Source organism: Argiope bruennichi, chromosome 6 (assembly GCF_947563725.1).
Source record: "Argiope bruennichi chromosome 6, qqArgBrue1.1, whole genome shotgun sequence".
NCBI classification, from domain to species: domain Eukaryota; kingdom Metazoa; phylum Arthropoda; class Arachnida; order Araneae; family Araneidae; genus Argiope; species Argiope bruennichi.
In genome coordinates, this window is record NC_079156.1 from 8,611,058 (window position 1) to 8,625,726 (window position 14,669).

General features: G+C 31.1%; 1 long non-coding RNA gene across 2 annotated transcripts; it reads right to left on the reverse strand.

The window, feature by feature from the left end:
- Positions 1–5,275: 5,275 nt before the first annotated feature.
- On the reverse strand, positions 5,276–14,594 carry LOC129972630 (uncharacterized). Of its 2 annotated transcripts, none has more exons than XR_008784880.1 (4): positions 14,337–14,594; positions 10,607–10,669; positions 7,517–7,635; positions 5,276–7,412 (listed from the first exon to the last, which is right to left on the reverse strand). It is a non-coding gene; the product is annotated as an uncharacterized LOC129972630 (long non-coding RNA). The 2 variants fall into 2 exon arrangements; XR_008784881.1 differs by having other exon boundaries at positions 10,420–10,669.
- Positions 14,595–14,669: the final 75 nt, after the last annotated feature.

Below are 14,669 nucleotides of genomic sequence, written 5' to 3' on the forward strand. Positions count from 1 at the left end.
TAATTTTTCAAAAGCTAATATTGTACTGGTTTTACCTCTTAGCTCTGGATCTAATGCTGTAAAACTAATTAGATATGAATTTTTAAGGGGTAATTTCTGTTTCATATGCTGAAATTTCTAAATGAAATTCTCTTGCGTACATAAATAAAAAAATATTTCAATAAGCGAAACGAAAAATTTACACGTGCATCAATAAATGAAACGAAAATTTTACACAGCGGAGAAAAAAAAGTTGCGAAGCGATCAATGACAAATAGCTGATACGGCGAAAAATCCCCCTTCTCTACTTATTGGCGCCACGCCAGTAGAGATAAGACCTTTGAACCCAGAGTCACGTTATCGCACATCTGGTCGAACGAAGTCTCCCCCTTTTTTTTCTGCCGCGCCTACTTGCCGAAAAGAATCCAGAAGAGAATGTCCGAGAACCGGGGGAATGAGTCATAACTCGCAATAAGGAAAGAACAAAAAAGAAGTTTTTTCCCCCTTTTCACGCATTATCACTGCCTTTGGAGAAAGAAAGGAAAAGTTTTCACCACACACACTGACCTTGCGTTTTCTGCTTTAAAAGCAAACAAAATTACCCAGATCAAAATAAATAATTCATTATTATTCCTACTTCCTTTTGAACGACGATCCCCGGAAATTCCGGGGATCGAAGTGGAGAGGTTCGATAATGATGACGGACCTTTTTTGTATTTTTAAGATTTTATTGTTTCTCCGCTTTCGGGAGTTGGTTTGAGCCTTGCCTTTCGGCGATGCTGCTTGGTCGATGATGTTACAAAGACTGACGGTTTTTTACATATACCGCTAGAGGGCGTTACAAGTGAGAGGCGGGGCAACATGCTTACGTAACATACTCCCGCCTTGAAATTGTACAATTTCAATATTCAGACACTATATGAATTTCACACATTACAATAAATTCGACAGAATTATTATAAAAAATGAATAAATGTAAAAACAAATAAAAAATACTAAAATAATTCTTAAATATAAATTTACACAAAATAGTACTGAAATAATTCTTATATATACACATTTATACAAATGAGTTAAAGTCTATATATTATTTACAATCATATACACATATAAATCCAATTAATTTTTTGGAAGTAAACATATTTGACTAATACCTCTTTTAATAACACCATTCGAAACTCTTATTACAACAACTCTGACTAAACCATCAGAACCTTTTATTAATTCTTGAATTCTACCCAGTCTCCATTTATATGGAAGCAAATCTGGATCTTTGATTACAACCATATCATTAAGATTTACATTATTCTTAGTTAACTGCCATTTGTTTCTAAGATGCAAATTATTCAAATAATTATGTTTCTAATTTTTCCAAACTTGTACTGATTTAGTTAATTTTGCCATTTTGACAAATAATTAATTTACTCTGAAAATTCAGAAGGTTGCACCTTGCTTACCATGAAGTTGGATGCTGCTTCAATTTCCATTATTATTATCTTACATTTTTTACATTTTAGAAGAACACTTCAAATGATTAATAAATCTGAAAAGATAACTTACAATTTTAGTATAGTTGTTACTTAAATTTAAAATATTACAAATAAAATTATTAGAAATATTAGTTAGTAAATTCAATTCACAAAAAGTTTTAACTTCTTTCATAAAGTCATTATTGATTGCACACACTCGCGATTTGCTGCACAAAAGACTTGTTTTCACTTCACTGGATTTATTTATTGAGCACACATAGATGACTGCACCGTAGTTCTTAACTGAGGCATCACAGAAGCAATGTAGGTCTATGGTGGTGGGATTCTTGATGATAACACATCTTTAAAATTTTAACTGTTGTTAAGTCTGGAAATTCAAAATTTAAGTTTTGATTTATTCCCTAATAATTCAGGATGGTTTGAAACCCATTTGTGAAGTTGCATGCCTCCTTTACTTAAAGGTTCTATTAAATGCTGTTGTAAAGCCTTGGTTTCTGGTAAGTTATTTGAATCAGTTAAAATGTCGCCAACATAAACATCAGTAAGAAGTGCTGCAGATGCTTGAGGAAATTCACTTTTTTCTTTCTCAGCTAATGCCTTGAGTGTTCTGGTGGCTAAAAATGGAGCACATTTTGTTCCATATGTCACAGTCCGTAGTCTGTATGTTTGCACAGGAGAAAATCTGTTAGGTTTCCACAGAATTTTTTGCAGGTCTCTATCTGCTTCTGCGACCAAAATTTGGTGATACATTTTCTTTATATCTGCACTAAATGCAAACTGATATGTTTGGAATCTTGGAATGATGCAAAATAGTTCCTGTTGAATTGTTCCACCGTTCAATAAAATGGAATTAAGTGAAACTCCATTGCTAGAATTTGCAGATGCATCAAAAACGACACGCAAGGGTGTTGATGTGCTTTCTGGGCGAAACACGGCATGATGAGGAATATAATGTTCACTATTGGCAATTTCAGGAGAATCTAAAATTCTTTCCATATGATTTAACTGGAAATATTCATCCATGAAAGCCTTGTATTGTATTGACATTGTTTTATTTTTATCTAATCTTTCCCAAAGTAAATTTAAACGCCTTTCCGCTATTTCTTTTGAATCGCCTAGTGTAGAACGTTTTTCTTCAACTATTGGTAATTTAACAACATACCTTCCGGTAATATCCCTCTTATGAGTGGAAAGAAAATGTTCCTCACAGTAAGTTTGTTCATATGTTTTTGATTCGACTGAATCATCTGTATTATCACCAGGAAAAGATTCTAAGTTAAAAAATTTTTTAACAGAATCCTCCAGATTATCATTTTTAAAAATTAATCCAGAAAAGAAATGAGAATTTCTGCCGTTGATTGTTCCAGTTACTAAATATCCGAACACACTGTTTTGTAACAAGAGTGAATTATCATATGATCTAAATTTTTCTGCCTTCAATAAATCAAAGAACAACTCGCATCCGAGTAATGCATTAATTTCACTAGGAATATGAAAAGTCTCATCCGCAAGTTTTATCTCACTTGGGAAGTTAACTTTTGAGATATCAATTTCTTTAGAAGGAGTTAAATGCGTAATTTTAGGCATAATTAAAAATGATACAGTTCTGGAAAAATCATTGTCTTCATTAAAAATGGTAGTGGTTAATTTATTTTTAACGAAGAATTCTCCTCCGTTAATACCAGAGATGGATGCATTAACCTTTTCCTGCTTCAAATCTAAAGAATTGGCCAAATCTGCAGTTATTATGTTTACCGAACTCCCTGAATCCAACAGGGCTTTTATTTTTATTTTTTGACCAAATGCGTCTTCAATAAATAACTGCGCGGTGCATAGAATGTTTGAAGATAGTTTCGAGTTACTTGCAAGCGCTGTCTCAGCCTCAGGGGTCAGTTTTTGGGGGAACCTCGACGAGCCAGACGGTTCATTGCTTACATAAAGTTGCTCCCCCGCGTCTGGGGGCGTTACCTCTGCAAGGCGCGTACTTTTAGGATCCAGATGTATCAAAGAATTATGGCCTGATTTTTGACAGCTTCGGCAGCGGAATGTGGATTTGCAGGGTGGCTTATGCAATTTTAAACAGTTCTTACAAATGTTATATTTTTCTAAAAGCTCGATTCTTTTAGTAACACTCAATTTTAAAAATTCAGAGCATCTTTGTAAAGGATGTTCAAATTTACATAAAATACATGGCTTTGCATTACTTAGTTTATTCGCATTAAGAAGAAAGTTTGGCTTATTTATTGCGCCTTGAAATTCCTTGTGGTACTTGCTACTAGTAGGGTATTTCCCTAATTGATCGAGTACCATCGCTCTTGATTCTAAAAATTGCAAGAGCTCCTTCAATGAAGGTATTTGTTTCGATTGTATGGACATTTCATATGCCTTTCTACTCTCTTTGTCAAGTCTTTCTAATATTATATTTACTAATATAGCATTTGTTAAGTCATTACATTCTAAATTCAAACTTTTTAAACCTCTCAGACTTTTATTTATTGTGTCTGTGATATTTCGTAAGCCTTTTGCAGACTCAAAATTTAATTTTTCTAGTTTTAGCATGTTTCGAATGTGAATATCAACAACTGCTTGTTTATTTTCAAAGCGTTCTTCGAGAGCAGCAAACAGTGACTCAAATGTATCATCACTTGTTTCTATATATTTAGCTTCACCACGGAGGGCAGCTTTTAAATAAAATAACTTTTGATCATTCGTTAATTCAGTATTATCGTTTATTAGACACATAAATTGATTTTTGAAATTACTGAATTCTTCCATTTTTCCGTAAAATAACGGTAAGGGAATTTCCGGAAGTTTCGTTTTTAATTGAATATGATTGATATAAGCGTTCAAATTTGAATTTTGATCATTTATATTATGCATTACATTTTCCTTAACATTATAATTAGAGAGTAAGTATTTCAAACTTACCTCTAATTCGTTTCTTTCTTCTTCGATATCCAACATTTCTTGATCGCACTTCTGGCTTAACGTTTCATCTTCGTCGATTTCTAAATAATCCTTGAATAAAATTTCTAATTCATTTTTTATTTCTTCCACAATTCCATGCTTTTGTTGACAGCTTAATATGAATTTATTTTCTTCTTCAACCGTTGAACTTTCAACAAACTTTTTAACACTTGTTAATTTCGCCTTTATCCTTCCACGGATTCTATTTAACTCTTTGGCTTTTTGAGTTTTATTTTTCTCCATAGTTTCGCTAATTCGTCTCCGGCTCGACGGACCAGAATGGAGAGGTTCGATAATGATGACGGACCTTTTTTGTATTTTTAAGATTTTATTGTTTCTCCGCTTTCGGGAGTTGGTTTGAGCCTTGCCTTTCGGCGATGCTGCTTGGTCGATGATGTTACAAAGACTGACGGTTTTTTACATATACCGCTAGAGGGCGTTACAAGTGAGAGGCGGGGCAACATGCTTACGTAACACGAAGTTCAAAATCCCCGGAATTCCGGGGTTTCCCCGGAGCACAAACACCCCTGATATTATCCAAATGGTCCATAGTCACTTTTATATACAATACAGCTACAGCTTGGAAAATGTTCTATTGCTTAGCTGTCACTTACTGCTTTATTTTTTGAATGGATTTATCCTGATGCTATATATATATATTTTCTTCATAAAGGACTGGACAACCTTTTCAGCTAAACCATTGGGAATTTGTTCCTTTATTTTAAGGCAGGAGAAAATAAATAAATCAAAGCACATACAACAATAACAAAAAAAAAACAAAAAAAAAACCTACAGTGTACAGTGTTTTTCTTATAAAAATATATACTATTTTGGTCACAATCAGTTTTTATTCATATAATTCAAATTACATTCACAAAATGACAAACAACATTTAATAAACCCATTAAAATGAGACAAGAACAATTTAAAGTAACACAATCATATATATTTATATTAAAAGTCATCTTTAGTATATTGCTTCCATCATGAAGTTTTATAGTATATTGCTTCCATCCATTTCCAAAATTATCTATTCTCACTGAGAATAGCAGTCATAACTTGCATTAAATTTTCTGTGAAACTAATAATAAAGGAACTTCTTAAAAGTTAAGTGTAGAGAAAGCTAGAAATCTCTAGACAACCATTTAAAATTAACCATTGGGAATTATTTGTTTATGGTATTTAAATTTAGAAGAAATAAGGGATAATTCCCATTAAGTAAGATTAACAATTAATCAAATTTATTTTTAAATTAATATCAAAATGTTAATTAAAATTTTCACAATAAGACTTAAAAATTGACAGGGATAATTAATAAATCTAGATTTGGCAATTCTTGAATCCAAGAAAATTTAAGAATATCTTTTTGATTAAAAATTAAAATTGAGTGCAAGGATTCTATTGCTTTACAATTTCTGAATTTCTCAGTTAATAAGAAAAGAAAAGCGTCAATAACAGAATCATATAGCCAACCTTTTTTAAAGCTTGATGCACAGACATTAGATAATTATCTTCTTCCAGAGTAACAAAAGGATCGAAAGATTTTAATATATAAAAAGAAAGATTGATATTATTAATAGATATTATTGTTGCAGTAGGATTACCTGCATTCATCTTATTAAATATATTAAGGCTAGTACATACAGAATTTTCTCCAGCAGAATAAGATTTTAAAACAGTAATTTCCTTTTTATGACCATCAGGATCATCACTACTTTTGTCATCATGACTAAAACATTTAGAAATTTCTCCTGCAGGATAAGATTGTAAAGATGTAATCTGCTCTATAATACTATCAGGTTCATCAATATTTTTTAAAATTTAATCTTTGCCATTTCCCACTTTTTTCAAGAAATGATTGTTTCCTCTTATGTCTTTGAGAAGTTTTAAAAAATTTAACCTGCAGGGAATTTTTTTGATTGGGAGCAACAAACACCTGAGGTATGTTGGGAGCAACATACACCTGAGGCAGGATCATTTTACTACTGAAAACTCACGTATACCAGATACTGAAGTATTTAAACAATTTACTACATCAATTAGCATAGTTTCTTGAATACGAGGAATTTTAATTAATTCCAAAATCTCAGAGCATAATTTTTTGCATTCAGCTTCTTTTGTGTTAAAACATTCAGACGAAATATTATCTTTCAATTCCAAATTTAAGATTTGGGCGTCAATTGCTTGTGCATTTCTTTCATTTTCAATGGCATAAAAATCATATATTATGCATTTTTTTATTTCAGAATACAATAAATATACTTTATGAATATGCTTGCAAAGGTTACTATTGTCTTCACAAGAACACACATACAAATGACTACATAATACTGCACAATTAATATCAGCATATTTAAAACAGCAATGATCTAATAAAAGACAAATATCTGTTTTTAATGGAACATTATTTACAGCATTAGAAGAATACTTTAAAAGCATATCTGTTTCCATCTTTAAAAGAGTTGAAATTAGCTCATCTATGCGTCTATTGAATTTACGCTCAAAATAAAAAGTTTTTAACTGATTATGAAACAATTCACTGTAATTATTTGTATTGGTGTCACCATGTGGAAACTGTCTATAGCAGGTAGCCCATAATGCTTTTCTAGCAGAATAATTTTTTACAAGATAATCAATAAAATTTTGGCATTCATTTCAATATTTACTATTGAAAGTTGAGACTTTATTTTCAAAATCTTTTAGTAATACTACTAAATACATTTTCATTAAACTGATAGAATGGAATGCATGGCATCACAGGAAGTCCAAATTGAATATAACTTGTAGAAGACGGCAGAAAAGAAATATCTTTTGTGAGCAGAGTAGCTGACTGTTGCATGGGTGTAGAAATCGACCTTGCAGTCTCTTGCTTTGGCTGGGAAACTGGCCTAGCAGATTCTTGCTTTGGCCAAGCAGAAGAAACAAATGCTGTAGGTAAAGACGACAATAAAGGAAACTGAATCAAGTCTTTTCAATCTATAAAAATAAAATAAAAACCGATTATCATTTATCAACTTCAGGCTTGCATGAATTTTTTAACTCACTGTGAAAAAAATAAAACACAATGTATTCATACATACCTTTTTAGATGCTATATCAACTGAAATGCATCAAGAAAGCAATCTGCAACCAGCTTATTACCCCATTTATTTATATGGCATCTCTTGCAAGATAATTCTTCTGAGATGGCTGGTAAGAACTGCAAAAGAGAAACATTTGATAACACAGTTCTTTGAGTGCACAGTTTATAGCTCGAATCTTATACTTTAATACCTGTAAATGATACTGAATCCTTATACTCCTTTCTGTGGAAATCAAAATCTCTTGGAACAATACTCAAGAAAATTATTCTTGCACCTGAGTTATGAAGTAATACCTATATGGCCAAAGCTCTATATTTTTGAAGTATTACTTCAATAGCATCCAAAGATGCATTATTTATGCCAACATGCATTAAGACCCAGTCATAATTTTTGTGTAAAGAAATATTTTTAGCTAATCTTTCAAGGATAAAGTGAAGAATAGTGTGCCCCCGAGTTTGTCACCAATATGGTAATCCATCGGAACGCTCTTCCATCAACCCTAATGCTGTTTTGTTTACTACTTTTTGCAATGGTTGAGCTATACATGAATTACAACTATATTATGAAAAATTTTAAATTAAAAATGTTTTTTCTTTCTTTAATGTGAATACGAACAGAAAATATTTATTCTTTTGCAATTTTTAATTGTCAGTATGTGCTTTAAAAAATCGTCTGAATTCTTAATTTACGAAATTGTCTGCATTCTCACTTTAAAAGACAGCTGCAATGGAATTCTTCGCAGTTCTTGTAATTCTTTTGGTGTTCAAACGGTTAGTTCCCTTCGTAATTCGTTATGTCGGCAATTATGCAAGAATGGATGTCAGGTAAATAGGATGGAAGACAGTATTTCAAACATGCAGAATAGATGAAGGCCAATATACATATTTTAGGAGTTGATGAAGTTAGGAAAGGATGCTTGTTTGAAATTTTGTATGGAGAATGGTTTGATATTGAACTGGCAGAATGGATGAAAGGTGAGTGGAATATATTTTTTTACGAGTTGATGAAGTTGGGAAAAGGATATTTGAAATTTTGTATGGAGAATGTTCCGATTACTTCTTTCTCTGTTCTTTCTTTTCTTTTGGTTATGTACTGTTCCTATTATCCACACAGCCCTTATGTTCAATGTGCCAGCGAAGCTACTAGATTCCCGCTCCCTCTGCTAGCAAAGCAGTAGAATGTTTTTTTTTTTTTTGTTTTTTTTTAAGTTAAAAAATTCTGCCCGATGCCTTCGGCATCTGTAGAAGGCACCGGGTGGTCAGGAAAAAAAAAACTACAACAATACTTATCAGTAAAAGTCCTAATTATATGGCGGGAAATGGTAACCGTAATTGTTCTGCGGAAGTATTTATTTTGCCTGCCATCTTTATTACCCACTTGGCATTGTTGGCGCAGCAAGGGGCACAATAAAATTCACTTTTACCATCTTTCAATAATTTCACCAGGATGGGAAACAATGTCCAAATGAAAGTCAAGTGATTCAACAGATATATACTTATTCAAGTATTTGATCATGGAATCACTAATAAAGAGAGCCCTCATTGTAAAACTGTGAGATAAAATGGAATTCTTTCAAAAGTTAGTAATAGTAACAAAATTCTGTATAAACTGCCATAAAAGCACAAAGCAAAACAGAAAGAAATTATAAGATTCAATACACTGAAGATGTTCCAAGATTTTTATTAGATACCATAAATAAATTTAAAACTATCAAGTTCAATATACCACTGAATAATGAGGATATTAGGAAAATTGAAATAATGTACAAACAAAATGTTAAAAAAAAAAAAAAAAAATCCTTAAATTAGCATAAATCTGGAAATTGGAATTAACGTCTTTTAGATTATAGATAGTAATAAGACCTAATCAATCTAAGGAAAAAACAACTAGCCAAATTAAATATAAAATTTTATAATATAAACTACAAATACAAATAAACTTTTTGCTTCCTGGCTAACCCTAATTGGTATGTTCAGTGATACTAACTCTAAATAGTAAGATAAGTAAAGTAAAAAAAAAAACAAAACTAAATAATATGAATAAATGATGGAACAATATAGATTAATAATATAAGAAAGAACAAAAAAATTCTTATCGCCACAAGCAGATAAAAGGTGCAAGAGATTTAATATACTTGTCTCACGTACAGGCAGAGCAAAGAGAAAAATGATTAGATTAATCACTAAATATTGCTAGATAAAGACATGGTCGTTGAGAGACCAACAATGTTCCCCGATTTATAATCAGCATATGGTTTTACGTGAATTTCATCAAACTGTAATATAACTTTTTTTTATCTAAATCAGATAAATACATAACCCTCCGACTTAAATAATTTAAAAGGTATTTGTCATTTTGCTCTAACTGAGGGTTAATGCCTGGTGATGAGTATAGATTTTGAATTGTTGTGGGTTTGGGGCAAAATAAGTTTACTATTTTTTCTAATAAATTGATATGCATTTGGAGCCAAGTCATACAAAAGTGTACATAACACCAACATCTCTGGTCATCTCTCCAACATCATGTTAACTTTCATATTTCTTTTAAACATAATTGCTCACCTATGAATTGGAAAAAATACCCTCTCCATTATGCATCATGACCTGAAGCACATCTTTAACAGAATTCAGAACGTCATCTTTTGACTCTTTTTCAAGCACTTTAATGCAAGTTGAAAGAATATGGGAAAGTAAATTAATACTACGACACTGAAAAGGAAAAGAATACGATCCAACTTTTAATCGTTTAATATTCATGAAAAATACATTTAACTCCAATATTTCATTTATTAATATAGAATACTTAATTTGAGGACAAGGATAATCTATCAGTTTTGCAAAAAGTAAATACGAATCCTTTCGAATTACAGTCCATAAACTAGATAACTCCAAATTACTTACCTTCAAACGAAATTCTTTCAAAGAGCCAAATGACCTGGACTTTACATATATTTCATTTTCTCTAATACTGTCCTCAATAGCCTGAATGAGAGCAGATTGCTCTTTTTCTTCAGGACAATCTCTCTGGATCTTAGGAACATGACAATAATTTGCATATCCACAAAAAATTATACGGAAAGCACTTTACCTGTTTTTGTGTCAACCCATAAGCTTTTTTGACAAAATCATCTACAAAATGCAGCTCACACATCTGCAATATAAAATAGTTTTTATTTTAGTTACCACTGACTTTATCATTTCAGTAAATGTAAAACTAGTCTTCGAAACTACAATAACAAAAGCATAACTACAAATTCAAAACATTTGATTCATTGTTTACTTTTGTTTTACTTTGTGGTAAAATGAACAGAAACTAGCAAGATGGATTATTATAAATAAAACAAATAATAAAGCAATAGCTATGACATAACTGCATTATATGCAAATTACATTAATTAAAGAGAAATGCAAAGACAGAAACGACTTTTTAAATATAATTGAGAACTTTTGAAACTAATTTTATAAATTAAGGGTTGATTTCTTTATTTACTAATTTAAATTTAGTCTTTACTCTATAATAATACAGTCATAATGTTCATATTCAAAATAATGCTCACTGCTCACTTTCGTTTTACAGTGGAAACAAAATTTACAAGGAACTAGGTATAGTCCACCTCAGTATTGTTGGCGCTCGACGGTAGAGTCGAAAACATCGAATTAGCAGGAAATGGGGAGGGCCAAAAAAGCAAGCCGCAAACCAAGGTTTCCATAGTTGGCGCATTAGCGGGGGGATTTGTCTCAAGCATTGAGTTAATTTTTTTTTTAGCTTCTATGATACGATATTTGTAAAAATAAAAAGTCGTGGCGAATGAAATAATACTATAGTTATATGGCTGAATCAATCATTTATCTTATGATTTAATTAATTAATTATCATATGATTAAGTTAATTCAGCATTACTATAATGAATCAAGATAGCTGGTATTTGCATATGCAGTTTCAGACTTTATATAGATTCCCAGGAACTTAGTGAGAGGAGGGGATGAGGGGTAACACCGCTCCCCCTAGATTTGGCTTCAAATCGGTAATATTTAAAAGGAACTCGAACGTGATATTTTATTCTGCAATATCGATGACATTTAGATAAATACGATTACATTGTTAAGAGAAAACAGTAAAATACTCGAGTATTTGGTGAAATACACAACTACTTCCTTCCGAAAAGTAATTCAAGGTTTTAAAAAAAATGTGTTGCAACTTTATTGAAATAATTTAATTGAAAGAAAAAGCTGTTGCTTCTCCGATTTTTAGAAAAATCTTTATTGCCTTATATAATAAAATTCAATATTATTTAATCAAGTTTTACATTAGCCAGATGGAATTTCATGTTATTACGCATCAGCTTTCAAACCAAATCATTTTTTCAGAGATATTTTTGTCTTAATTCTATCAAAAACAAAGAATTTCTAATTTGAATATTAACAATCTATAATATTTAAGCATCATAAGAACCGTCAATAGAGAAAGTTATATATACTGAAAAACCAGGATACAAATCCTGCAAAAAAAAAAAAAAAAGCCACAAAGCTGATGAATGTTTAATTTTAAGGTGTTCTAGTCGAAACACCGGTCGCTACTGCAGCTCTCTTGATCCGTTGACAAATTGGGATACTTAATTCGTTTTGAGAACATTCATTTTCAAAATACCTCAAGGAACTCGAACGTGATATTTTATTCTGCAATATCGATGACATTTAGATAAATACGATTACATTGTTAAGAGAAAACAGTAAAATACTCGAGTATTCGGTGAAATACACAACTACTTCCTTCCGAAAAGTAATTCAAGGTTTTAAAAAAAATGTGTTGCAACTTTATTGAAATAATTTAATCGAAAGAAAAAGCTGTTGCTTCTCTGATTTTTAGAAAAATCTTTATTGCCTTATATAATAAAATTCAATATTATTTAATCAAGTTTTACATTAGCCAGATGGAATTTCATGTTATTACGCATCAGCTTTCAAACCAAATCATTTTTTCAGAGATATTTTTGTCTTAATTCTATCAAAAACAAAGAATTTCTAATTTGAATATTAACAATCTATAATATTTAAGCATCATAAGAACCGTCAATAGAGAAAATTATATATACTGAAAAACCAGGATACAAATCATGCAAAAAAAAAAAAAAAGCCACAAAGCTGATGAATGTTCCATTTTAAGGTGTTCTAGTCGAAACACCGGTTGCTTCTGCAGCTCTTTTGATCCGTTGACGAATTGAGATACTTAATTCGTTTTGAGAACATTCATTTTCAAAATACATCAAAACATTCATAACTATTTTTCTTTCTTTGGAAACAATGCGATTCCCAGGCATTATGGCACTGATATTTAGATGGATTTAGATTAGAAATATAAGAAGTCGGAAAAGCACCAATAAACGCAAGGCACTCGCAAAGCCAATCATAAAATCGTAAACAAACAATGACGCTTCACGAAGGAAACTTCTTTCGCCAACGCATTATTATAGCAACCTTGGCTCGTCTTGTTTCCAACCGGTTTTGAAGTGGACTCGTCTGAAGTCGAACGCCAACAATCGTGAGGTGGACTATAAAGTGGATTGTAGTAAATAAAATTGTAATATTTATGATCAAAGAGAAAGGAATCTGAATATTATTGTTTTAATGAAAAAAAGAAGTTAATTTACATCAATAGTGCACTTGAACACATTACTTATAAACGTACATTAGCCCTAATTCCAAATTATTAATATTTCAAACTTGATAATGGTAAATACATGTACAGTGGCTCAAAAAAATTGAGACTACACATTAGTTTTATTTGATAAACCCGACTTTCAATATAAATAACACATTACCGAGTAGAGCAAGTGTTTTTATTTTTACCCATAACAAATGTTTTAATTTAGAGTAAAAATAAAGAAAAATCAACGTAAAACTTCTACACTGAAAAATTTCATTTTAAATAACTGTACTCAGATTTTTGCCTCAAAAAATTGAGAGTATACCAATGAAATTTTTGCAATATCACACTTAGAAACAAAGTGCACGCAACATCAAAATATACTGTCTTTTCATTGTAAATAGCAGTTACACACACCACAACAGTACCCCAACATCATTGCCATTGAATATTCATGGGTCATACTCGAAAAGGTGGTTCAAAAACATAAAATTAGAAACAAAATCCATTTAAAATAAATGTTGCAAGAAAAATTGGATAAAATATCTTCAGATACCGCCAAAAATTGGTCGAATCACTACCATGACGTTTAGATGCCATTACAGGAGCCAAAAGACAGGCAACTTAACAATGTTTCTATGCGAGATATTGCAAAAATTTCATTAGTGCACTCTCAATTTTTTGAGGCAAAAATCTGCATATGTTCATTTTAAATGCTTCTTAAATTTTTCAATTTAGAATTTTTTTAGTTGATTTTTCTTTATTTTTACTCTAAATTAAACCATTTGTTATAGGTGAAAATAAAAACATGTTTTCATTTCTCGGTAATCTGTAATTTATATTGGAAATCGGATTTATCAAGTAAAAGTAAAGTGTACTCTCAATTGTTTGAGCCACTGTATATTATATAAAATAAACATACAGCAATAAATGATATTAAAGAATCAACAGTCAAACAGAGCAAAAATGAATTAATAATCATAATAAACAAATAATAATAATAATAAAATTAATAAAGAAAATCTCATTTGCACTAGATTCTGTTTTAAAAATTCAGACCGATTTCGATATCTCATTTTTAAAGAAAATAAGAAGTTAGCACTATTCTTACATTATATCATGAAACGGGTATTTGAAGAATATATTAATAATACTGACGAAATAGTTTATATACCTTGCTGTTTTTGCTGGGTTCAAAATCCTTTCTGTGAATGGCTGCAATCCACCGTTTTCGCAGATTCCCATCTTTTGGGAAATTAAAAACTGAAATTTTAGGCCCAGTTTATAATTTTCTGTACACAACAAGTAAACGGCATTTTATAATCCACAAAACTAGTGGCGAGAGGAACGCAAAACAATATTGTTAAGATTTCACACTAAAATAAAGCGGGAAAACAACGAAATGAACAAAGTATCAGTCAGAAGAATCACGGGAAACCTACCGGATATTGACGTCAGAGCTTTCAAGAAATTCTTCGCTGCTGCCTAGACGGCTATGATAAAGCCC